This window comes from Salvelinus namaycush, chromosome 40, assembly GCF_016432855.1.
Source record: "Salvelinus namaycush isolate Seneca chromosome 40, SaNama_1.0, whole genome shotgun sequence".
NCBI lineage: Eukaryota > Metazoa > Chordata > Actinopteri > Salmoniformes > Salmonidae > Salvelinus > Salvelinus namaycush.
Genome location: NC_052346.1, coordinates 8,701,493 through 8,727,238, shown reverse-complemented (window position 1 = coordinate 8,727,238; position 25,746 = coordinate 8,701,493). Strand labels below are relative to the sequence as shown.

The following is a 25,746-nucleotide window of genomic DNA, read 5'->3' as shown; positions in this document are numbered from 1 at the left end:
CGATACAGATGAATAAAACCCTATGTGTCAAGTGCGTTACACTGTTTTTCCAGTCCCAATTCAACAACATTCTTTGTAATTATTTATATCTGCATTCTCTGGTTTAGCACACACTGTCACTTCAGTCCCAAGCCAGTTTTTCTGGAGTCACGTGTGTTACAATGGACTTGTTTGAGTGGAAAGGCTGAAGCAACCGACTGCAGACGAAAGTCGAGTCAAGTTGAGGAGGTGCATCTGCTACAGCCGAAAGTTGGACACTGATGTGGTTTCCAACAGCAAGGCTCAGTGCAACATGGCAGTGTTGCCATTGTTTATGAACGTTTTTCTTTGTAATGTTGAAATAAACATGTCTCCAACCCCCATATCTCACTCTCACAAACTGTAAATATACGGAATGTGTGTACATTGTACCATCAATTGGGGGGAGAGAGAGCCTCAAAAATCACATTAATTTGTACATATCTGCAGCAAAGCTGCTTCCTCTTTCAGTCATGTCTTTCGCCACACTCGTGCGGGTCAAACAAAAACACTAATGATTGGTTGACAAGTAGTGCCTCCCACAATGCAGGCGATGACCACAAATTGTAGCTGGTGAGCAACTGCAGAAAATTGAAGTCGACTGCAGTCGAAACTTCACCACCTTTGATCACATGGTTGTAAAGTTCATGTAGGCTCAAGTCGGATCCTTTTTGTCCCCATAATGCAATGCACTTTGAAAGACTTGACAAAGGTGATCCACTCGGACTCGCCCAATGCGTTGTCTTTCAAATTAAGTTCATGCAAGAAATGATAATTCCACATCACCTTATTACTTATTATAACTGTTTCCCACATGTAGTTAGTTATATAGTTCCATTATCTCTGGTCTATACCTTATAGTGCATGGGGACCAGAGGAGGCTGGTGAGAGGAGCTCTCATTGTAATGGCTGGAATGGAATCAATGGAATGGTATCAAACACAAACATGGAAACCACATGTTTGACTCTGTTCCATTATGCCATTCCAGCCATTACAATGAGCCCGTCCTACGCTGAGGTGTGTTTCTGGTCTTACCACCTGCTGATACAAACAGAAAAATAACACAATCGGGAAGTGAAACTGACAGTTATAGAAGATGACCATACGACATAATCAAGTTAAAAAACTATGAACAATAGTAACTGTATTTGAAGTATTACAAATAGCCAAAGGCATACAGTATATTATTCCCCCAAGAACCGGGTCTCCACTCACAGGTGGGAGTTACAAAATGTGCATCTCAACCTTCTGTCTGATGCCCTTCTCCCACACAAGGCACTGTCATGTTTCTGGTGGGCTACACAATGAAACATACAAGTTCTGATCTCAGTGGAAAAATTGTTTCACAGAATGGAAAATGACAGGTTATGTAGAATATGTCCTGATTATAGCCTTTAATGGAGAGCGGGCCTCAGAGCTACCAAAGTAAAGGTCAATCAAGTGTGTCCTCAGGTGAGCCTTCAGCCTGTAGGCTTTAGGATTTTGGCTTTGTTTTGAAGCAATCGTTTGACTTGTATGGTTTCTCCTCTGTGTGTTCTCTGATGACTATTCACTTCCGGCACTAAAGCATTTTCGACAGAAAACGTGGAAGATTCCTCCCCTGTGTGAATGTCTCATACGCAGTGTCAAATGAAAGGCAGTTGTGAAAGATTAGCCAGTCATGGTATTAATGTGGTTCCTCCCCTCCGTCTCCCCAGACGAGTCAGATTGGAAGGAGTGAAAGATATATAGAAATATAGTTTATCACTAATGTGATTAACACCAGTGCTAAAAGACCTGCCACTAAAGTGGCAATGATATGATTTATCTCATGTGAATCCTCATTTGCCTCGCCAGACTGGGGCTCCACTCCTGCTTACAATGCTGCAGCTCAGGGGAAAGCTCCTCTTCAGAGACGATGATCTGCTGGAAACCTGAAGGAGAAAGGGTAAGTTAGAACTTACACAGTGATGAGACAGACGTTGATGGACTATCTGACATAAGCTCATGGGGTCTAGGATAGGATAGGCTATGTTCAGGAATTGGCATCTTACCTGTACTGTTGTCGATTGACCCAAACAGAGCAATCATTTTACCAGTAGCCGCAATCTGACTCGACTGATTATAATGGAAGGCGCATAGCTCAATACGGGTCTAAACACCACTAATAGTCCATTTAAAAAACGCAAGGGTAGTACAGCGAGCCACTTTGTCTTCAGAGGTTGTATATCATTTCAATTGTTTATTCTATTTACAATTAAAATGATTAATATTGACTAGATTTGTGATGAGAATCATGATAGATATTCACTAGATTTGAGACTTTTTTGTTTATTTCACTATATGAAACCAGTATGGATTGAAGAGTAGAATATTAGACACCAAACCCTGATCAGACCAGGGAAATGCCAGTCAAATATCAGGAGGGAGATCGCTTGATTAACAGTGGCCTGCAGTTGAAGGGCTGTAGTGCAGACGGACCACAAACGCCTGCCAGCTGCGGGCCGGCAACTGTATGCCGGAGGCGGCACTAGTAAAGTGCATTAGCTGATGGAATAAAACGTCTCTCATCATTAGCCATTGACAACATGGTGCTATTTAGCCGGAAGCAGCAGATTTTTGACCAACATTTACATGGCGATACTTTCTTCATTCTCGACTTGGAAGTAACCAGTGTCTTCTAAACTGCCATCGCTAGTTGCAGGTAGAACGTTTCAATTTAGAAAATGCTCCGTTGTTAAATAAAATACATTTTTGCTCCATTAAATAATCCAACAATGTATAGGCTACGCTGACATTTTAGAGTATATTTGTCTTCTCTCATTGATCATTGAAAAGCAACGCTTGATTTCTGAGTTGCGCACATGAAGTGCAGCCAATGTTCCCTCCAAATTCTTTCGGCGCGGAGCAAATTTCAGGTCTGCTGAGTGCAAACTTGAACTTTGTGAAAATTCAGCATTTACTGTGAACACTGAGGCTGTATCCGCTTTAAGTTACAGTTTTAACAGTGGTCAAGTAGGCTGCTGTGGCTATTTGATCATACTGTAGGCCTACCAGAGTGGTCTACCATCAAAAACAATGGAGAAAATGCATCCCATAACATTTTAACATGGAAATAGCTGTTCTATCATTCAGCCTACGGTAGTAGACAATGTGTGGTGTTCAATGTAGGCCTATATTCTATTGAAAAAAACATGCAGGGCTTGACATTAACCTGTTTCTCCACTTGTCCTTCAAACAAGGAGGTGACTTAAAATGTTGTTGTGTTGTTTGATGCAAGAAACCACTTTACAAAATAAAAGGCATCATTATTCCCATACCATTATTACAGAGAATCAGACAAATGATGCTCCCCTCTGCCTGTTGACTACTTAGATTAATCAAGCCTGTCTCAAAATGTAAGCTTTTTACCTGACTCACTTTTCAAAGATGACTAGAAATGCACACGTTTTGTGCTCTTGTAGGAAACAATCACTCCCCCATTGCTGACTACAAATGATCTATAACTGGGCTAATAACTCACTAACTAGGAAAGGACATGAACAAATGTGCACACGAGGCTACATGTAGCTCTCACTTTGATCTCAAAACAACAGCATCTACTCACAACCGCTCATGCTGTAAACACAGTCCAGTTCAAAGTGAATGGCACAGATCTATATATGGTAATGGTCTATTTGCATATAGGACTACTGCAGCTCTGGCTGGTCATGGCTCACCGGTCTGTGTAGAGTATGGGACTGAGTCGAACCTGTCAATGCAATAGAATCCTACTCCGATGCGTTCTGCCTACAACAAAATGTATTGCATAGTTCGTTTTGCAAACTGAGTCTTGCATAGATCATTTTGTTTCGGGGCAATCGGAGTTATTGGAAGTTTGGAGTTCCGACTGGGGAATTTCACTTCAACAACCCTCCAAGTCGTAATTACAAGTGTGAAACTCTGAGAAAATGTTGTTACCTGAGTTGCCAAGTGGTGATGTTTCGCCACTGGCCTTTCACCTTTTCAACCTAAAGATGACAACAGCCCAGTTTTTGACAATCACAAACGTATTTATCAATGTGGATAATGTAGCTAGTTTGACCATATTGTCAATGTTAAGCAAGCTAGCTAACTTTATTATTGTCAACATTTGCTAGCTTATCTAGCTAGCTAAAATCGCATTGGTTGAAGAATTGTACCGACTTCAAAATTACCTGAAAACAATCATGTTTGACTTACGACCTCTTTATTGTGAAGTTTTCTCCATCTGAGGAGCATGTAAATGCCAAGCAACAGCCACCTGGCCAAACTGCCCGGAGAGGGTGAGGGCCAATCGCTGCGCCTTATTGGCCACACACAGTGATGCACTTCCTGGTTGCAATGGATATGTGCATCTCTGACCTCTCCTTGATCTTTGCACTTTGACCTATCTGCCAGACAGCCACTCTCTAACACACAACCAGACAATTCAAACCAAGCGAGGACTTGGAACAAAAGCTCTATGGAACATTCCCACGCATATTGTAACAATCACTGATTCAGCACTGTCATCTGTGCAGGATAAAGGACAAAAGCAACCCAGTGACTCGCCAAAGTGTGTCTGGACTCAGAGCATAAGACTGGGTGATGTCCTGATTGCATAATTGGGGCAGTGCAGGAGGGAGACACAGAAATAAAATATCTTCAGGCCACCAATGGAATATGCCACACTAGCAACACTCCTCAATGACTGTCCTCTGGGTCGTGTCTAGAAATGATGCAGCTAATGGCAAAGTGATGTCAAAAGTTGCGTGTTTGAGTCACGTCAGGGAGACTTTTTTTCATTTAGACTAGATCCCCAAATTCTCCTAACCTGTCACTTCTGACATTAGCGGCATCCCATCTAGCCAAAGCCTGTCCTATGGGCTGGAGTCCTCAACTAGGGTGTGAAGGGCATATAAACACTGTTCGCCCCTGCACATGTATTATTGTTTGTGTTTCGTTTATAAGACGAAGCCAAATAGCATCATGGTAAAAAAAAAATCGCAATACATAGGCTACTCTACTGTTCTATCGCGCATGCAATTATGTGCAATGATTTCCGAGAGGGGGGAAAGTGTTCGCTGTTTGAAGTAATGTCTTTGTTGTTGTAATATCTCAAATGACGTAGCAGTTTTACCATTTCTGATTCCAGCTTTAAGTTGCCCAGTGCCATCATGATCCCTCTCAAAACGTATTCCTTCCCAACCTTCAATCTCTCTGTCTCTCAATTTAAGGGCTTTATTGGCATGGGAAACATATGTAACATTGCCAAAGCAAGTGAAGTAGATAATAAATCAAAGTGTATTATCTCTCTCTCTTGTGCTCTGTAACTCGTGGCACTACCTCTCCTTGCCACTTGGGGCCGCAATGGTAGAAGACATGGAAATGGTAGAAGACAGCACATACAGTGTGGATATGAAACTAGTACACAGTGGTAGAAAAAGAGCCAAATTGTCATACTTGAGAAAAAGTAAAGATACCTTCATAGAAAATGACTCAAGTAAAAGTGAAAGTCACCAAGTAAAATACTACTTGAGTAAAAGTATTTGGTTTTAAATATACTTAAGTATCAAAAGTAAATCTAATTTCTTAAATATACTTAAGTACAAAAGTAAAAGTATACATTATTTCAAATTCCTTATATTAAGCAAACCAGACGGCACTATTTTCTTGTTTTTTTATTTACGGATAGCCAGGGGCACACTCCAACACCCGGACATAATTTACAAACAAAGCATGTGATGTTTAGTGAGTCTGCCAGACCAGAGGCAGTAAGAATGACAGGTGATGTTTTTTTCTTGATAAGTGCGTGAATTTGACCATTTCCTGTCCCGCTAAGCATTCAAAATGTAACAAGTATTTTGGGGTGTCAGGGAAAATGTATGGAGTAAAAATTACATACTTTTCTTTAGGGATGCAGTGAAGTAAAAGTACAAATCAAATCAAATGTATTTATATAGCCCTTCTTACATCAGCTGATATCTCAAAGTGCTGTACAGAAACCCAGCCTAAAACCCCAAACAGCAAGCAATGCAGGTGTAGAAGCACGGTGGCTAGGAAAAACTCCCTAGAAAGGCCAAAACCTAGGAAGAAACCTAGAGAGGAACCAGGCTATGAGGGGTGGCCAGTCCTCTTCTGGCTGTGCCGGGTGGAGATTATAACAGAACATGGCCAAGATGTTCAAATGTTCATAAATGACCAGCATGGTCAAATAATAATAATCACAGTAGTTGTCGAGGGTGCAGCAAGTCAGCACCTCAGGAGTAAATGTCAGTTGGCTTTTCATAGCCGATCATTAAGAGTATCTCTACCGCTCCTGCTGTCTCTAGAGAGTTGAAAACAGCAGGTCTGGGACAGGTAGCACGTCCGGTGAACAGGTCAGGGTTCCATAGCCGCAGGCAGAACAGTTGAAACTGGAGCAGCAGCATGGCCAGGTGGACTGGGGACAGCAAGTAGTCATCATGCCAGGTAGTCCTGAGGCATGGTCCTAGAGAATTAGAGAAAGCATACTTAAATTCACACAGGACACCGGATAAGACAGGAGAAGTACTCCAGATATAACAAACTGACCCTAAAAGTAGTCAAAAATATAAATAAAATTAAGTACAGATACCCACTAAAACCTACTTTAATGGTATTTTAAAGTATTTTTACTTAAGTACTTTACACCACTGCTAGTACACTTCTTCACACCACAGTCACACACACATCATTTACTAACCTTGAGAGAATTGAGTCCTGGTGGAGAAGCCTGGTCACTCAACATCTACGAGTATGAGTCACCACAATAGGATGTACAGAACGGAGAGAGTGGGTGATGTTTGGTGTAATTATGGTAGTGCTGCATGACTCAAGTACCCCTAATAGATTTTTTTTTTTTTTAATTTGTTAACCTTTATTTAACTAGGCAAGTCAGTTAAGAACAAATTCTTATTTAAAATGACGGCCTACCGAGGAACAGTGGGTTAACTGCCTTGTTCAGGGGCAGAACAACATCTTTTTTTACCTTGTCAGCTTGGGGATTCAATCTAGCAACCTTTCAGTTACTGGCCCAATGCTCTAACCACTAGTCTACCTGCCGCACTAAGAGTGCTCTGTGTTCCATACACAGATGATCATTGTGCCATGCCAAACACGTTCCTGTTGAATCATCTATCATTATGAGCAAACACGTGTCTAGGATAGGAGCATCCTGACTGCAGAGTACAGTCAATCTCAGAGAGGCCGATTTTAACTTTGGTTACTGCTCCTGTGTTTCAGCCATTAGCCCAGTGCTGATCTCTCTGTGTGTGTGTGTGTGTGTGTGTGTGTGTGTGTGTGTGTGTGTGTGTGTGTGTGTGTGTGTGTGTGTGTGTGTGTGTGTGTGTGTGTGTGTGTGTGTGTGTGTGTGTGTGTGTGAGAGAGAGAGAGAGAGAGAGAGTGAGAGTGAGAGTGAGAGTGAGAGTGAGAGAGAGAGTGAGTGACAGAGAGAGTGCTAACACACTATAACCTGTCTATTCCCTGTCCCCCACTGTCACGCCCTGACCGTAGAGATCTTTTTATGTCTCTATTTTGGTTTGGTCAGGGTGTGATTTGGGTGGGCATTCTATGTTCATTTTCTATGTTTTGTATTTCTTTGGTTTTGGCCGGGTGTGGTTCTCAATCAGAGGCAGCTGTCTATCGTTGTCTCTGATTGAGAACCATACTTAGGTAGATTTTCCCCACCGATGCTTTGTGGGTAGTTGTTTTCTGTTTTTGTGTCTTCACCAGACAGAACTGTTTCGTGTTGTTACATTTTGTTATTTTGTCTCAGTGTTCAGTTTTTTAAATAAATAATCATGAACACTTCCCACGCTGCGCTTTGGTCCACACCTTCTTCATACGACGGCCGTTACACCCACTGGAAAGTCTGGTTCCAGGAAGAGAGAGAGTGCATGTGATTGGGTCATCCTCCTCCTCATCTGTTCCCACAGTTAGTTTCCAAATTGAAATACAGTCAGAGCTCCTAGTCTCGACCCTATCTAGCCTCTCTGGGGTCTACCCTTTAACCGTTCACTGGGTTAATCAGCAACTCAGCATGCCAAAGTTTCAGACATATTACAAACATGCAGCTTCCAAATTGAAGTATTGTCACAGTAAACAGGTTAAAGATGTTGCACTCAGGATAACACCATATTTGCATATTATGTGTTTGGCTCTACAATTGTCTAGCATTGATTATTGAAGCATAGAAATATCATCTGTATCTCAATCCCACCACATAGAGTAGCCTGAGAAACCAACATGAAGTGAAAGGGTTAACAACATAGCGAGATTCTTCCTCGCATTCCTTTACACAACTTGTTTTTCTCTCTCTCTCTCTCTCTCTCTCTCTCTCTCTCTCTCTCTCTCTCTCTCTCTCTCTCTCTCTCTCTCTCTCTCTCTTTCGCTGCAGGCTTCTCATTCCATCCAGCCAGGCTGATCTTTTATTATTAACCTGTCCCAGTCCCACCGTAAACACCTCCATCACCCTCTCCCTCACACTCAATTACCAAGCCCCACCCTATTTTACTAAACTAATCCAATCTTTTAGTTGGACTTATTGCACCCATTCCTGAAATGGTTGTTCCAGTTGAGATGGCTTAGCTAGTCTCATTCATCTATTTTACACTGGCAGTCATTCTGAATGCAGATTGTGGATGAAGATAAAGTTCCAATTGTGGGCTATCTCCATTCAGGCTGGATTCCAATAGAAATTAGATATTACTTTGCAAGCCAGCATAATGTGACTTGATGCTGATTTTGTGGGTAACCAATTTACGCTGGTCACCAGCAAAAATACAGCAAAGACTGGTCACCATAGAAAACTAAATGAAGGCTGGTCTATGCTGTTTTTTTCATCAGGGTTGACCAAGCTACATAAAGTCTACTATGGGGATGGGCCACTCAGACCGCAGGCTGCTGGTTGGGAAGCTAGAGTAACGGCAGCAGCATCTCTCCCTCCCTGGGCTGTTGATGTAGAAGTCTGAAGACAGGAAGAGGAGCTAGACAGACTATCTGCCTGGCAAGGGCACATCTGGCTCTAAGTAAATAAGGCATGAAACATTCATATCTGAATGGCTTCTGGAAATTACGGTTATCTCTTCACATATGAAGGGACAATGAAGAGAAACACAGTCCATGTTTATAAGCAGAATGTAGCTTCACTTTAGAAAAATATTGTAATTTGAGAACAAGGACATTTTGAACATGACAGGAAAAATTATTGACACTGTCACACCATTATTCCTTTCTCCAGTGTGGTGCCGATTTGTAATCTTGTACAGGCCTCTGTATTGTGTTCACAATGGATTCTGTCATCATCCTAGTTAGCCGCTCTCTTTCTAAAGAACCTGAGGAGAAAGAATATCGATTTCTAAGCATGATGGGAGAAAAGGCTCCATGGTTCCCTGGCTGGCCTGAGATGTAATTTGAGCTCAGATTTATTTTTCCACCGAATGACTTTCAGAAAACAGCCAGGATGCCATTTATCGGATTACCACTAACCCAGGTCCAGGAAAGCTATACATAATTAACACGAGAAGCGTATTACCTAAAATGGATCAAATGAAAGTGTGGGTTCGCAGCTCCAATCTGATGTGTTGGTCATTACTGAGATGTGGTAAAGGAAGAGTGTTTTGAATACTGATGTTAACCTTTCTGGTTATAACCTTTTTCCGGCAAGACAGATCTTCCAAAGGTGGGGGAGTGGCAATCTTTACCAAGGATCTCCTTAAATGCTTGGTTGTCTCCACCAAGTCTGTCCCCAAACAATTTGATTTGCTGGTTTTAAGCATTAAGCTTTCAAATAGCTCTTTGTTGACTGTTGCTGGGTGCTATCGTCCTCTATCAGCACCGGCCTGTATCCTACCTGCCCTAAGCTCTCTCCTGGCCCCTTACACTAAGTCTGAATTTGTCCTGCTTGGTGACCTAAACTTTCTCAGATTATTACCAATCTCACAAGGTATGACTCCAAACACCCAGAAAAGGCTACTCTCCTCGATGTTATCTTCACAAATAATCCTGATAGGTATCAGTCTGGTGTTTTCTGTAATGACCTTAGTGATCACTGTTTTACAGCCTGTGTTCGTAATGGCTGCTCAGTGAAACGACCTGTCCTGATTTGTCATAGACGCTTGCTAAAAAACTTTAATGAGCAAGCCTTCCTTCATGAACTGTCCTCTGTAAAATGGTATAGAATCTGTCGAAAACGCTTTGACCTTCTTTTTTGATATTTTCAGTGGTATTGTTAACAAACACATCCCCACAAAGAAAATGAGAATTAAAAACAGGTTCAGCCCCTGGTTCGACCGTGATCTTGCAGAGTTACTCCACCTCAAGAATTGCATTTGGCGAAAGGCTCGGCACCCGCATACTCAGGCTGACTGGCTCTCGTTCAGGCAAATAAGAAATAAGTGCACTCATGCTATCCGGAAGGCCAAAGTTAGTTACCTTAAGGAGCAGTTCTCTCTCTGTGGGTCTAACCCCAAGAAGTTCTGGAAAACGGTTAAAGACCTGGAGAATAAGCCCTCCTCACAGCTGCCCATGTCCCTTAATGTTGCTGATGTGGTTGTTACTGACAAGAAGCACATGGCTGAGCTCTTTAATCACCACTTCATTAAGTCAGGATTCCTATTTGACTCAGCCATGCCTCTTTGCCCGTCCAACAATTCCTCATCTCCCACTCCTTCTAATACGACTATCCACAATGCTTCTCCCTCTTTTTCCCCTGCCCCGCTACAAAGTTTCTCCCTGGAGGCAGTCACTGAGTCCGAGGTGCTAAAGGAGCTCCTTAAACTTGACCCCAAAAAAACATTTGGGTTAGATGGTTTAGACCCTTTCTTCTTTAAGGTTGCTACCCCTATCATGGCCCTCCTTTCTGGGGAGGTTCCTATTGCTTGGAAGGCAGCCACGGTTCGTCCTTTATTTAAAGGGGAGATCAAGCTGATCCTAACTGTTATAGGCCTATTTCTATTTTGCCCTGTTTATCAAAAGTGTTGGAAAAACTTGGCAACAATCAACTGACTGGCTTTCTTGATGCCTATTGTATTCTCTCGGGTATGCAATCTGGTTTCCGCTCAGGTTATGGGTGTGTCACTGCAACCTTAAAGGTCCTCAATGATGTCACCATTGCCCTTGATTCTAAGCAATATTGTGCTGCTATTTTTATTGACTTGGCCAAAGCTTTTGATAAGGTAGACCAGGATAAGGAGTATTGATGTCTCTGAGGGGTCTTTGTGCTGGTTTGCTAACTAACTCTACCAAAGAGTGCAGTGTATAAAGTCAGAAAATCTGCTGTCTCAGCCACTGCCTGTCACCAAGGGAGTACCCCAAGGCTCGATCCTTGGCCCCACACTCTTCTCAATTTACATCAACAACATAGCTCAGGCATTAGGAAGCTCTCTCATTAATTTATATGCAGATGATACAGTCTTATACTCAGCTGGCCCCTCCCCGAATTTTGTGTTAAATGCTCTACAACAAAGCTTTCTTAGTGTCCAACAAGCTTTCTCTACCCTTAACCTTGTTCTGAACACCTCCAAAACAAAGGTAATGTAGTTTGGCAAGAAGAATACCCCTCCTCCCACAGGTGTTATTACTACCTCTGAGGGTTTAGAGCTTGAGGTAGTCACCTCATACAAGTACTTGGGAGTATGGCTAGACGGTGCACTGTCCTTCTCTCAGCACATATCAAAGCTGCAGGCTAAAGTTAAATCTAGACTTGGTTTCCTCTATCGTAATCGCTCCTCTTTCACCCCAGCTGACAAACTAACCCTGATTCAGATGACCATCCTACCCATGCTAGATTACGGAGACATAATTTATACATCGACAGGTTAGGGTACTCTCGAGTGGCTAGATGTTCTTTACCATTCGGCTATCAGATTTGCCACCGATGCTCCTTGTAGGACACATCACTGCACTCTATACTCCTCTGTAAACTGGTAATCTCTGTATACCAGTCACAAGACCCACTGGTTGATGCTTATTCATAAAACCCTCTTAAACCTCACTCCCCCCTATCTGAGATATCTACTACAGCCCTCATCCTCCACATACAACACCCGTTCTGCCAGTCATATTCTGTCAAAGGTCCCCAAAGCACACACATCCCTGGGTCGCTCCTCTTTTCAGTTCGCTGCAGCTAGTGACTGGAACGAGCTGCAACAAACACTCAAACTGGACAGTTTTATCTTAACCTCTTCATTCAAAGACTCTCTTACTGACATGGACACTCTTACTGACAGTTGTGGCTGCTTTGTGTGATGTATTGTTGTCTCTACATTCTTGCCCTTTGTGCTGTTGTCTGTGCCAATAATGTTTGTACCATGATTTGTTCTGCTACCATGTTATGTTGCTACCATGTTGTTTTTATGTTGTGTTGCTACCATACTGTGCTGTCATGTGTTGCTGCCTTGCTATGCTGTTGTCTTAGATCTCTCTTTATGTAGTGTTGTGTTGTCTCTGTTGTGATGTGTGTTTTGTCCTATATTTATATTGTATTCAGTTTTTATTTTTAATCCCATGCCCTTGTCCCCGCAGGAGGCCTTTTGCCTTTTGGAGGCCGTCATTGTAAATAAGAATGTGTTCTTAACTGACTTGCCTAGTTAAATAAAGGAAGAAATAAAATGTAAAAATAATAAAATAATAATCTATATTCATAACCACAGTATGGTATGGTTACTCGCATAGAAGGTAGACCTACAGACACCTACCCACATAAAAAAATTATAAATACTATTCACTGTAGTGTTTTTGCGTACTAAAGCAATAAAGTGTAATATTTACTGTAGTATACTGTAGTATTTACAGTTAACTATAGTATAAATACTGTAGCTAAAGAAAATGGTAGTATAATCAAATCAAATTTATTTATAAAGCCCTCCTTACATCAGCTGATATCTCAAAGTGCTGTACAGAAACCCAGCCTAAAACCCCAAACAACAAGCAATGCAGGTGTAGAAGCACAATAGTAATTACTGTAATGTTTTTGTGGACTATACTATAATGTACTATTTACTCAAGTGTTTTTGTCATGTTTTGTCTTTCATCATGTCTTGTCCCTGTGCTTCCCTCTGCTGGTCTTATTAGGTTCTTTCCCTCTTTCTCTCTCTCTATCGTTCCGTTCCTGCTCCCAGCTGTTTCTCATTCTCCTAACGACCTCATTTACTCTTTCACACCTGTCCCCTATTTTGCCCTCTGATTAGAGTCCCTATTTCTCCCTCTGTTTTCCGCTTCTGTCCTTGTCGGATTCTTGTTTGATGTTTGCTGTTCCTGTGTCCTTGTTCCGCCCTGTCGTGTTCTTTGCCTTCTTCAGATGCTGCGTGTGAGCAGGTGTCTATGTCAGCTACGGCCAGTGCCTTCCTGAAGCGACCTGCAGTCTGTGGTCGCGTCTCCAGTCGTTCCTCTCTATTGACGAGAGGATTTCAGTTCCTGTTTTGGATTGACCATTGATAATATCCAGGAGAATCATTATTTGTTTATTACTGGAATAAAGACTCTGTTACTATTACGTCGCTTTTGGGTCCTCATTCACCTGCATAACAGTTTTTGCAGAGATTACTGTAATATTATAGTGTTTTTGTTTTATTATCTTTGACATAGGCGCACAATTGGCCCAGCGTCGTCCGGGTTCGGCCGAGGTAGGCCGTCATTGTAAATGAGAATTTGTTCTTAACTGACTTGCCTAGTTAAAGAAAGGTTAAATAAAAAGAAGTGGAGGCTTTCTCCTTCAGGAAACCTACTCGAGAAATGTAGGTAGGAAGGAAGGAAGGACTGGGGTCTGAACAGATAGTTCAGAGCTTCTGCTCTTTTCTTTAACCTGTAGTAAACACAATATATGTTCTTTACTTGGCATGTAGATTTCTCACTTACGGTAGGCACAAATTGCAATATGGGGAGAGGAATGGGCAGAGTATTTTCTCTAGTTAAATATTTTTCGTGTTTTTGCAGACTGTAGTGTTTTTGCAGACATTAGTATTTGCTATAGTGTTTTTTGTGGATAATACAGTAGTATTTACTATAGTATTCTAAAGTATGCTACAACATTCTATAGTAAATACTACATGTGATCGAGGGATAAAACAGTGTGTAGTATAGTATTCTACAGTATACTACAGTTTACTATATAATTCTATAGTACGTTCTGTAATATTCAATAGTAAACTGTAGTATTCTTTCATGTGGGTACCTTCCTGTCTCAGAGAGAGAAAAAAAACAGTGTTTAAAGTCAATGTACTATATTTTCCAAAGATGTTATGAGCGGTTGTGCATTCTGATTAGGGTGTATGGCAGGTAAGATGCCTTTCTGTTGTAACATGCAAGTACTATTGCATGCAAACAGCCTGACTTCTAATACGCCTTGAGTGTGACCCATCACCAGATCAATTAAAACCTGCCTGCAGGCTTCTGGATCAGGTTTGCTAAACACTAAGAAGCTCCAGTCCTGAAGTCTTGACTAGTTGGCCAGTCATAAATAAAAACATAACCACCAGCCACTACCATGTCAAAGCAGGTACAAACTCAGACTTTACCCTATGGTTAGCTCTTTTAAAATAACAGAGCCATCATCTAATCTATCAGTAGGGATGTATGTGTGTGTGTGTGTATGTGTGTGTGTTTCTCCAATTACTTATTTTCATGGAACTCCCAGCAGTTACCCTGCATGGCCCCAAAACCAAATATGCCCCTACTTGCTGTCGTCTCCAGTAATCCCCCCTAGCCTCTCCCTGTTAGTGGTTATCTGACCGTGTGGCTGCGGCTCCTTTCAACAAAACACTTCCTTCCTCTCTCTGCCAGGACCTTCAGGCTTGAAGCACCACAACATTTTTTCAAAAGAACTGAAGGAGGTTTTCTGTCTACTACAATGTCAATGTGTAGTCTTCACACAAGAAGATTGGACTTTTTTCAAAGTCAAAAGTCTTCCGAGTTTTAACTTGCCTCTCGATCCATCATCCATTATCAGTCAGCGTGTATTACACTAGGGTGAAACCCCGATTATAGGCTACTTATTGACTTGTCTCTGTCACAGTACGCTGTATGTCGCCTAGTACACGGTGTAGCCAGGGATCTGTGGCTTTTAAAAGGGTGAGAGATCATTGCGGTCATATCACCTGATTACATTAGGAGACGAGCGTGTTAGGTGATCAAACCGCAGGCCTAATGGGGTGTGCCTAATGTGCTCTCCAGTGGCTTCTACTGTTGTTGTGGAGCTTTCAGTGGTTTTGAGAGAGATTCTAAAGCCACCGCCTTACACACACACACAGACACACACACACACAATCATCGTCATCAACATCATCATCAGCTTTCATCTCAATAACAGTCTGAAAAGCTACATAAATGTGTTGTTGCACGAAAATAGGATAGACTATTGATAGTGTGACAAGTCCATAAATGTTTAGAACATTTGACTCCAACCACAGCTGATGTTGCCTTTCACAATGTGTGTGGAATTAATAGGGTGCTTCTAGAGAAAAAAAGGGACTGCGTCAAAGAATGGTTACATTGGAGAGGATCAAGGCAGGCCCAATGCTTGGAGTGAGTCCGTATTCCTCACAGCCTTTGTCAGTGGTGATAAGAGAGTTAAAGCACTTTCGTGCAACTCAGCATGTATTGTCTGTGACATTATTGGTTAACAAACAGCTGTTTTTTTGTAGTCTAAAGGTGCAATCAGTGTTAGTGTGACAATGTCAAGTAAAATATCATTTGAAATTTCTGTTTGGATTCCAAAATATTTACAATGGAGCAACATGTACGTACATGTTCAGATAGCCGTATGAATATACTGCATGTGCCTTTCATACAAAACACATTTGTTAGGTCGAAGCAACCTTGAGAGAATTGAGTCCTGGTGGAGAAGCCTGGTCACTCAACATCTACGAGTATGAGTCACCACAATAGGATGTACAGAACGGAGAGAGTGGGTGATGTTTGGTGTAATTATGGTAGTGCTGCATGACTCAAGTACCCCTAATAGATTTTTAGTTTTTTTAATTTGTTAACCTTTATTTAACTAGGCAAGTCAGTTAAGAACAAATTCTTATTTAAAATGACGGCCTACCGAGGAACAGTGGGTTAACTGCCTTGTTCAGGGGCAGAACAACATATTTTTTTACCTTGTCAGCTTGGGGATTCAATCTAGCAACCTTTCAGTTACTGGCCCAATGCTCTAACCACTAGTCTACCTGCCGCACTAAGAGTGCTCTGTGTTCCATACACAGATGATCATTGTGCCATGCCAAACACGTTCCTGTTGAATCATCTATCATTATGAGCAAACACGTGTCTAGGATAGGAGCATCCTGACTGCAGAGTACAGTCAATCTCAGAGAGGCCGATTTTAACTTTGGTTACTGCTCCTGTGTTTCAGCCATTAGCCCAGTGCTGATCTCTGTGTGTGTGTGTGTGTGTGTGTGTGTGTGTGTGTGTGTGTGTGTGTGTGTGTGTGTGTGTGTGTGTGTGTGTGTGTGTGTGTGTGTGTGTGTGAGAGAGTGAGAGTGAGAGTGAGAGTGAGAGTGAGAGAGAGAGAGAGAGAGAGAGAGAGTGAGTGACAGAGAGAGTGCTAACACACTATAACCTGTCTATTCCCTGTCCCCCACTGTCACGCCCTGACCGTAGAGATCTTTTTATGTCTCTATTTTGGTTTGGTCAGGGTGTGATTTGGGTGGGCATTCTATGTTCATTTTCTATGTTTTGTATTTCTTTGGTTTTGGCCGGGTGTGGTTCTCAATCAGAGGCAGCTGTCTATCGTTGTCTCTGATTGAGAACCATACTTAGGTAGATTTTCCCCACCAATGCTTTGTGGGTAGTTGTTTTCTGTTTTTGTGTCTTCACCAGACAGAACTGTTTCGTGTTGTTACATTTTGTTATTTTGTCTCAGTGTTCAGTTTTTTAAATAAATAGTCATGAACACTTCCCACGCTGCGCTTTGGTCCACACCTTCTTCATACAACGGCCATTACACCCACTGGAAAGTCTGGTTCCAGGAAGAGAGAGTGCATGTGATTGGGTCATCCTCCTCCTCATCTGTTCCCACAGTTAGTTTCCAAATTGAAATACAGTCAGAGCTCCTTGTCTCGACCCTATCTAGCATCTCTGGGGTCTACCCTTTAACCGTTCACTGGGTTAATCAGCAACTCAGCATGCTAAAGTTTCAGACATATTACAAACATGCAGCTTCCAAATTGAAGTATTGTCACAGTAAACAGGTTAAAGATGTTGCACTCAGGATAACACCATATTTGCATATTATGTGTTTGGCTCTACAATTGTCTAGCATTGATTATTGAAGCATAGAAATATCATCTGTATCTCAATCCCACCACATAGAGTAGCCTGAGAAACCAACATGAAGTGAAAGGGTTAACAACATAGCGAGATTCTTCCTCGCATTCCTTTACACAACTTGTTTTCCTCTCTCTCTCTCTCTCTCTCTCTCTCTCTCTCTCTCTCTCTCTCTCTCTCTCTCTCTCTCTCTCTCTCTCTCTCTCTCTCTCTTTCGCTGCAGGCTTCTCATTCTATCCAGCCAGGCTGATCTTTTATTATTAACCTGTCCCAGTCCCACCGTAAACACCTCCATCACCCTCTCCCTCACATTCAATTACCAAGCCCCACCCTAGAGGACAATCTACCTCCGTTTAACCCTTCCACTACCTTGATCGCACGATTCTTCCACGTCCTCCAAAGTCCTATAGATAGACTCAGAGGAGAGAAGTGGGATGGAACGAATGAGCCTGTCTGACATCTAAATGTGGTGCGTGGAGAAAATGGGTACATCATTCGCACCTCTTTAAGTGGTCAATGCTCAATTTGCCGAGGAAATGGAGTGATTTAGTTTGCCATGGTGGAGAGAGCGAGGGAATTGAAAGGAACAGTCCATTGAATTCAGGGGGGGGGACGGGGGGACGGGGGGGGCGTGAGACGTGAGGAGAGAGGTAGCAGAGAATGGATTCTTTCCATTATATTTAATGTTCAAGCACATTACAGTTCCAAACTGATGAAGCCATGTCCTAATACTACAGTATGTGTAACAGGAGAGTGGATCGCTGAGCTAAGAGTGTATCTCATATAGGAACACAATATATTGCCAGCGTTAAAGACACCTTGAGGTTTGTGTTGTGGAGATTGAATTCTGGACTTGATTTGGTTCTATTTTCAGCCCTATAATTGTTTTCTCCCACTTGCTACAGTACTTCGAAGCCGTTTCCTTCAGATGCTCGTTTCGCTCTCGGTGCTGTTGTTCACATCTTTAATGGACTGTGACTTAGAGTGCTAAATGAACGCAATGAAAATGTACAATGCACTCTGATTATGTCCTATCCTTGTTTGTCTGGCAGTTTTGTGGGCCTTTCATGACCATGTGTAATTACACCAGCTGTCATCTCTTCATTAATTGGATTATTTATATATATACAATTGAAGTCGGAAGTTTACATACACTTAGGTTGGAGTCATTAAAACTAGTTTTTCAATCACTCTACAAATTGCTTTTTAACAAACTATAGTTTTGGCAAGTCGGTTAGGACATCTACTTTGTGCATGACACACGTCATTTTTCCAACAATTGTTTACAGACAGATTATTTCACATATAATTCACTGTATCACAATTCCAGTGGGTCAGAAGTTTACATACACTAAGTTGACTGTGCCATTAAACAGCTTGGAAAATTCCAGAAAATAATGTCATGGCTGAGTCAATTGGAGGTGTACCTGTGGATGTATTTCAAGGCCTACCTTCAAACTCAGTGCCTCTTTGCTTGACATCATGGGGAAATCAAAAGAAATCGGGTCTGGTTCACCCTTGGGAGCAATTTCCAAACACCTGAAGGTACCACGTTCATCTGTACAAACAACAGTAAGCAAGTATAAACACCATTGGACCACGCAGCCATCATACCGTTCAGGAAGGACACTCGTTCTGTCTCCTAGAGATGAACGTACTTTGGGGTGAAAAGTGCAAATCAATCCCAGAACAACAGCAAAGGACCTTGTGAAGATATTGGAGGAAACAGGTACAAAAGTATCTATATCCACAGTAAAACGAGTTCTATATTGACATAACCTGAAAGACCGCTCAGCAAGGAAGAAGCCACTGCTCCTAAACCGTCATAAAAAAGCCAGACTACGGTTTGCAACTGCACATGGGGACAAAGATCGTACTTTTTGGAGAAATGTCCTCTGGTCTGATGAAACAAAAATAGAACTGTTTGGTCATAATGACCACCGTTATGTTTGGAGGAAAAAGGGGGAGGCTTGCAAGTCGAAGAACACCATCCTAACTGTGAAGCACGGCGGTGGCAGCATCATGTTGTGGTGTGCTTTGCTGCAGGAGGGACTGGTGCACTTCACAAAATAGATGGCATCATGAGGAAGGACAATTATGTGGATGTATTGAAGCAACATCTCAAGACATCAGTCAGGAAGTTAAAGCTAGGTCGCAAATGGGTCTTCCAAATGGACAATGACCCCAAGCATACTTCCAAAGTTGTGGCAAAATGGCTTAAGGACATCAAAGTCAAGGTATTGGAGTGGCCGTCACAAAGCCCTGACCTCAATCCCATAGAACATTTGTGGGCAGAACTGAAAATTAATGTGTGTGAGCAAGGAGGCCTACAAACCTGATTCAGTTACACCAGCTCTGTCAGGAGGAATGGGCCAAAATTCACCCAACTTACTGTGGGAAGCTTATGGAAGGCTACCCAAAATGTTTGACCCAAGTTAAACAATTTAAAGGAAATGCTACCAAATACTAATTGAGTGTATGTAAACTTCTGACCCACTGGGAATGTGATGAAAGACATAGAAGCTGAAAGAAATAATTCTCTCTACTATTATTCTGACATTTCACATTCTTAAAATAAAGTGGTGATCCTAACTGACCTAAGATAGGGAATTTTTACTAGGATTAAATGTCAAGAATTGTGAGAACTGAGTTTAAATGTATTTGGCTAAGGTGTGTTTAAACTACAGAGTTCAACTGTATATATATATATATATGTAGGATGTCTCTTTTCTTCCAAATTCCTATGGGAATCCTTTACCCATGTGTGTTTGAAGTGAATAACAGAGTGAATGTCAACTCTATCAATCTGAAGTTAATTCAGTCGGAATTAGATTATTCTCTAATTGAAGGGTTCCATGTTCCACCTGACAGGGAATGGAATTGACCCCAACTTTGGTGGATAGGCTACTACTATCTTTCCTGGGTATGGTTGTGGTGCTGGGAGATGGTCCACTTGAACATAAAGTCCACTCGGTTAGATACATGTTTCTCAATATCTAAGATGCTAATCTATTCTGGAGAGTGTGTTTTTGACTGTCCTATGTCACACTTCCGTGTTATTTAATGTTCATCCACCAGCTTATCTCAACTCAAGCTGTTAGCTCAACAGAGCAGAGATATTAAATCACAATATCTTAATTACTTTGCTGTGAAACTAATGAAAATTATCCTTTTGAGGGAGAAACGAGTGTTTGTTTTTTCTGTGGTTCTGAGTGGCTACTCTTCTTTCTGAAGCTATACTGGCATGGTATCTGACCTTCAGTGCCAAACACCCCCGCTGAGGCCTGGCTGGCAGAGAGAGAAAGTGTTTGTAGAGAGATCTATGTGCCACTCGATACTGTCTCTCTCTTGCCTTCTACCCCCCCCCCCCCCCCCCCAATACTGAGAGAGACATTAGAAGTATTTTTCTCCATCTCTCCTGTTCCAATACAGAGACACAGATGAAGCATCTCTCACTCTCTTCCTGTCTCTCAAAACCACAGAGACACACAGACGTGATCTCTGTCTCAGACTGTAAATCAATAGAAGCCATTTATAATCTCGGCCACTGACGGTCGATATATTGCATTCATTTGAGGTTGGCAGCTACTATCAGTCCGTCTGGCGCTCTGACACAAGCCGGTTGGAAGACACAGCGGGGCTTCTTGGCCACTTACATACTCTGAGAAGGCCATCGGCCCTGTGTTATTACACAATCACCATTTCCTCACATCACTAGTGAGCTAGGAGGAGAAGGAGGAGCCTGTTGTCAGTTTCCGATAATAAGCAGTTAGTAGGTTCTAGCTTAGGAACAGTGTTGGGGAAGCGACTCTGAAAACATAGTTTACTAAGCTACCAATTACTTCACACTGGAAGAAGTTAAACTACACTAAAGCTACCCTAAAGAAAATATAGTTTATTTAACTAAAGTTCCTTTGAAAAAGTAGTTCACTACATCCAAACTACTTTGTGAAAAATTATTATATCTAAATCTGAAACTTCATTGTCTACAAATTGCAAGAAAACAGATCACTCTGCAGTCAGAATGTGTTATTTAGCCTATCAAACACAAAAACTATATTTCAATTGAAAATTAAACGGGTCTGCTGCAGAAAATGAAAGGAAATTCTTAATCATTTTTCTTCATATAATTTAATAATTTTTTAATAACATTTTTACCCCAAAAAAGTTGTGTGTAGTTCCATTAATTAGCTATACCGCTATATGGCAAAAAAAAGTTAGCAACTACTAAAACACTACCAAGATTAGAATTTAGTTCAACTACCACCAAGATACTGTAAAATGTACTTAAATTACTAGTTAAACTACAACTACATGTAGTACACACCAACGCTGTATAGGAATAATAATAATTCCCCTAACTTCCTTTTGTTCATGGAATCCAAACTATGATATTAATCTGCAACACAGACAGGGTTACATGCAGAGTACTCTACAGTCTATCACCAACCCCTTTCCTTTATCCATTCCCCCTCTCCTCGCTCAACCCCTCCCTCCCTGCCTGAGATTCTGGTGGAAAACCACTCTACTTCCTGGAGGTCACATCAAAGCCATCCAATCAGATCTAGTATTCTCATGTTGACCTTCACCCCCTGGACAGGCAAAGGAATCACAGGAAAATATGTGGAATGGTTATCACACAGACCACACTGTAATGCATCTACCCAGAGTAAACACAACATGTCATCTGGATCTTTTTTCTTTGTGCCAGTTGTCTATTCCTGCCTTGGTATTCAGCTTGAATTTTTATTAATTTAATAATTTTTTATTAAAGCTTTTTTATGTAAGTGTTGTCTTCCATCTCTCACAAATATTGTTATTATGACCAAGAGGCAGACTGTAATCAATCAATTTACATTCTCCCATCATCTCCGCTCTGAAGTACAAAGAGAAGGATGTGGAGACACAAACAGGTTTTTTCTCTATATAAGCTTTCCAGGCTAGTCTGTTCTCCTACAGATAAGACGTTGGTTCAATATTGAGTAATGAATATCTCTGTCCTCCAAACAAGAAGGCAGGTGTTTGGCAGGAAATCAGTTCCTACTGTGTCTCCATTGGAGCATCCGTTCACTCCTTTTACACATATTTACTAGTCTCTCTAGAGACAGACATGTTGCCTACCTCAATATTCCAATGTTCTGGCCATTGCCTAGCTCACAATGTTCCAAGGTCTGTGTCACGCCCTGACCTTAGATGTCTCTGTTTTTCTTTATATTTTGGTTAGGTCAGGGTGTGACTAGGGTGGGCACGCTAGTTTTGTATGTCTAGGGTTTTTGTATGTCTAGGGTTTTTGTATGCTTAGGGTTTTTGTATGTCTAGGGGTGTTGTCATCTAGGTGTATTGTATGTCTATGTTGGCCTGATATGGTTCCCAATCAGAGACAGCTGTTTATCATTGTCTCTGATTGGGGATCATATTTAGGAAGCCATTTGCCTTGTTTGTGTTGTGGGATCTTGTCTATGTGTAGTTGCCTGTCAGCACTATATTGTATAGCTTCACGTTTCGTTTGTTTGGTGTTCATTCTTTTAATAAAGAGAATGAATGCATACCACGCTTCGCCTTGGTCTCCTTCATACGACGAACGTGACAGTCTGGGATATCTGAGACTACATACAGTTGAAGTCTGAAGTTTACATACACCTTAGCCAAATACATTTAAACTCAGTTTTCACAATTCTTGACATTTAATCCTAGTAAAAATCCCTGTCTTAGGTCAGTTAGGATCACCACTTTATTTTAAGAATGTGAAATGTCAGAATAATAGTAGAGAGAATGATTTATTTCAGCTTGTATTTCTTTCATCACATTCCCAGTGGGTCAGAAGTTTACATACACTTAATTAGTATTTGGTAGCATTGCCTTTAAATTGTTTAACTTGGGTCAAACGTTTTGGGTAGCCTTCCACAAGCTTCCCACAATAAGTTGGGTGAATTTTGGCCCATTCCTCCTGACAGAGCTGGTGTAACTGAGTCAGGTTTGTAGGCCTCCTTGTTCGCACACGCTTTTTCAGTTCTGCCCACAAATGTTCTATAGGTTTGAGGTCAGGGTTTCTGATGGCCACACCAATACCTTGATTCGTTTTACTGTGGATATAGGTACTTTTGTACCTGTTTCCTCCAGCATCTTCACAAGGTCCTTTGCTGTTGTTCTGGGATTAATTCGCACTTTTCACACCAAAATACGTTCGTCTCTAGGAGGCAGAACGCGTCTCCCTGAGCGGTACGAGGGCTGCGTGGTCCCATGGTGTTTATACAGATGAACATGGTACCTTCAGGCGTTTAGAAACTGCTCCCAAGGATGAACCAGTGTTGTGGAGGTCTACAATATTTTTTCTGAGGTCTTGGCTGATTTCTTTTGATTTCCCCATGATGTCAAGCAAAGAGGCACTGAGTTTGAAGGTAGGCCTTGAAATACATCCACAGGTATGACTCAAATGATGTCAATTAGCCTATCAGAAGCTTCTAAAGCCATGACATAATTTTCTGGAATTTTCCAAGCTGTTTAAAGGCACAGTCAACTTAGTGTATGTAAACTTCTGACCCACTGGAATTGTGATACAGTGAATTATATGTGAAATAATCTGTCTGTAAACAATTGTTGGAAAAATTACTTGTGTCACGCACAAAGTAGATGTCCTAACCGACTTGCCAAAACTATAGTTTGCTAACAAGAAATGTGTGTAGTGGTTGAAAAACGAGTTTTACTGACTCCAACCTAAGTGTATGTAAACGTCCGACTTCAACTGTATTTACCTGTCCCTTAAACCCATCCTGCTCTGTACATTCAGACTCTGTATAGCTCTTATCTATGGCAGAATACAGGCGACTATCAGAGCACACAGTAAATTCTTGTAAAGTAGAACTTACTTACTTCTGCTTTGCTCTGCCCATCCACTGTTGGTAAACATACCCATTGAGATATAGTAATATGGCCACAGTCCATTTTGTGAGGATCAATGCTCCCAGAGGGTTCGTGACTGAGTTAACGTCTCAGGGTAGACTAGTTTACTTTTCGGCTCCTACTGTAATGTGAATGCTTCCTGTTTATTCCAGATGCTCAGTCAGTCACACAGCCTGACTCAGTTCATTCCTACTGAACCTCCTCTCCTCTTTCACAATCCCACCAGCTGCCACTTCCTGTCTTGTCACAGAGACGGGGACTGACTGCAATCTGTCCCTGCATATCTGTGCATACTGCACTGTACAGTATGTACGGTGGAATAAAGCATCATATTAAAAGAGGAAGAAAAACAATCCGTAGCCAATTGTCTTGGTTAATCTCCAGTTTGTAAATCTATGCTGCAGAAGCGAAAGACAAAGGATTAGACTTTGTCGTCATCATGTGTGTGTTGGGAAGATAGGATTAGGTGCTTGAGGAAAGGAGTTGTTCTGTTTGACATCCTTGTCCTCTGTTAGAGGATTTCATCAATTTGAGTGTTGCATAGTAAGTAAACCATGACTTGCTGTGATGTTTGTGTGTCAGCAGCATGCAAGACAGACAGTACTGTGTGTCGAGGGCAATGTGAATGAATGAATTACAATGAATGAATGAATGAATTGCAAATTGCCAGTTGGCAACTCAATCCCTTATGGGATTAATTGACACGTAAAAAAACATTACAATAATTCAATGCGATAATACAGTGATAATTCTTCCGGTGTTCTAAGCAGTGCGTTTTTGCATAACAAACATTTGTATATAATGTATGTGCACACGCTCATGCACGGGTGACTGCATAATTGCTTCACCTAACAATGCAATTGCATTTCAGAAATGTACAGTAAGACTACTTTCTCCTCATGTATATTCTGAGTTGCAGCACACAGGGGCAGCAGCAGCCCCACCTCAGTCAGCAGACTGAGCATCGAATAGGTTTGACTGAATGAAATGCCCCATTAGAGTGGGTGGAGAGTGTGTGAGGGTGTGTGTTTGAGAGAGAAGGAGACTGCTGTTGTATAACTACTTACTCTTACTTCGAATGTTTCCATCTGATGAAACACCACGCTTTAGTCTTTGTTATCAGTCGCCCATCCAGTCCTGCAGGTTTCTTTTATTTGACACGTGCATAAAGAAACAATAGTCTCCCATATATTCACAGGAGCTTTTTTTTAATGGAATTTGTGTGCTGACAGACATCAACATGTCACTTACAAGGGCTCTCTGAGAGACAGCGGGGGATGAGAAGGTATTATCATAATAGTAGGGTTTAAAATAAATCGGGGGTAGTGCAGAAGTAGGCTTGCGCACACACACACACACACACACACACACACACACACACACACACACACACACACACACACACACACACACACACACACACACACACACACACACACACACACACACACACACACACACACACACACACACACACAAAAGTAGCACACAGCTCCCACCCACTAAACTAATGGGCCCAGAGAGCTTTCAGACTGCGATGGAGAGAGAAACTTCTCTTCCGC

General features: G+C 41.7%; 1 long non-coding RNA gene across 1 annotated transcript; it reads right to left on the bottom strand.

Moving 5' to 3' along the window:
- Nucleotides 1–1,132: 1,132 nt before the first annotated feature.
- Nucleotides 1,133–24,360, bottom strand: LOC120033760. Its single transcript, XR_005473990.1, has 2 exons — nt 24,155–24,360; nt 1,133–1,932 (listed from the first exon to the last, which is right to left on the bottom strand). It is a non-coding gene; the product is annotated as an uncharacterized LOC120033760 (long non-coding RNA).
- Between the last annotated feature and the right edge of the window lie 1,386 nt (nt 24,361–25,746).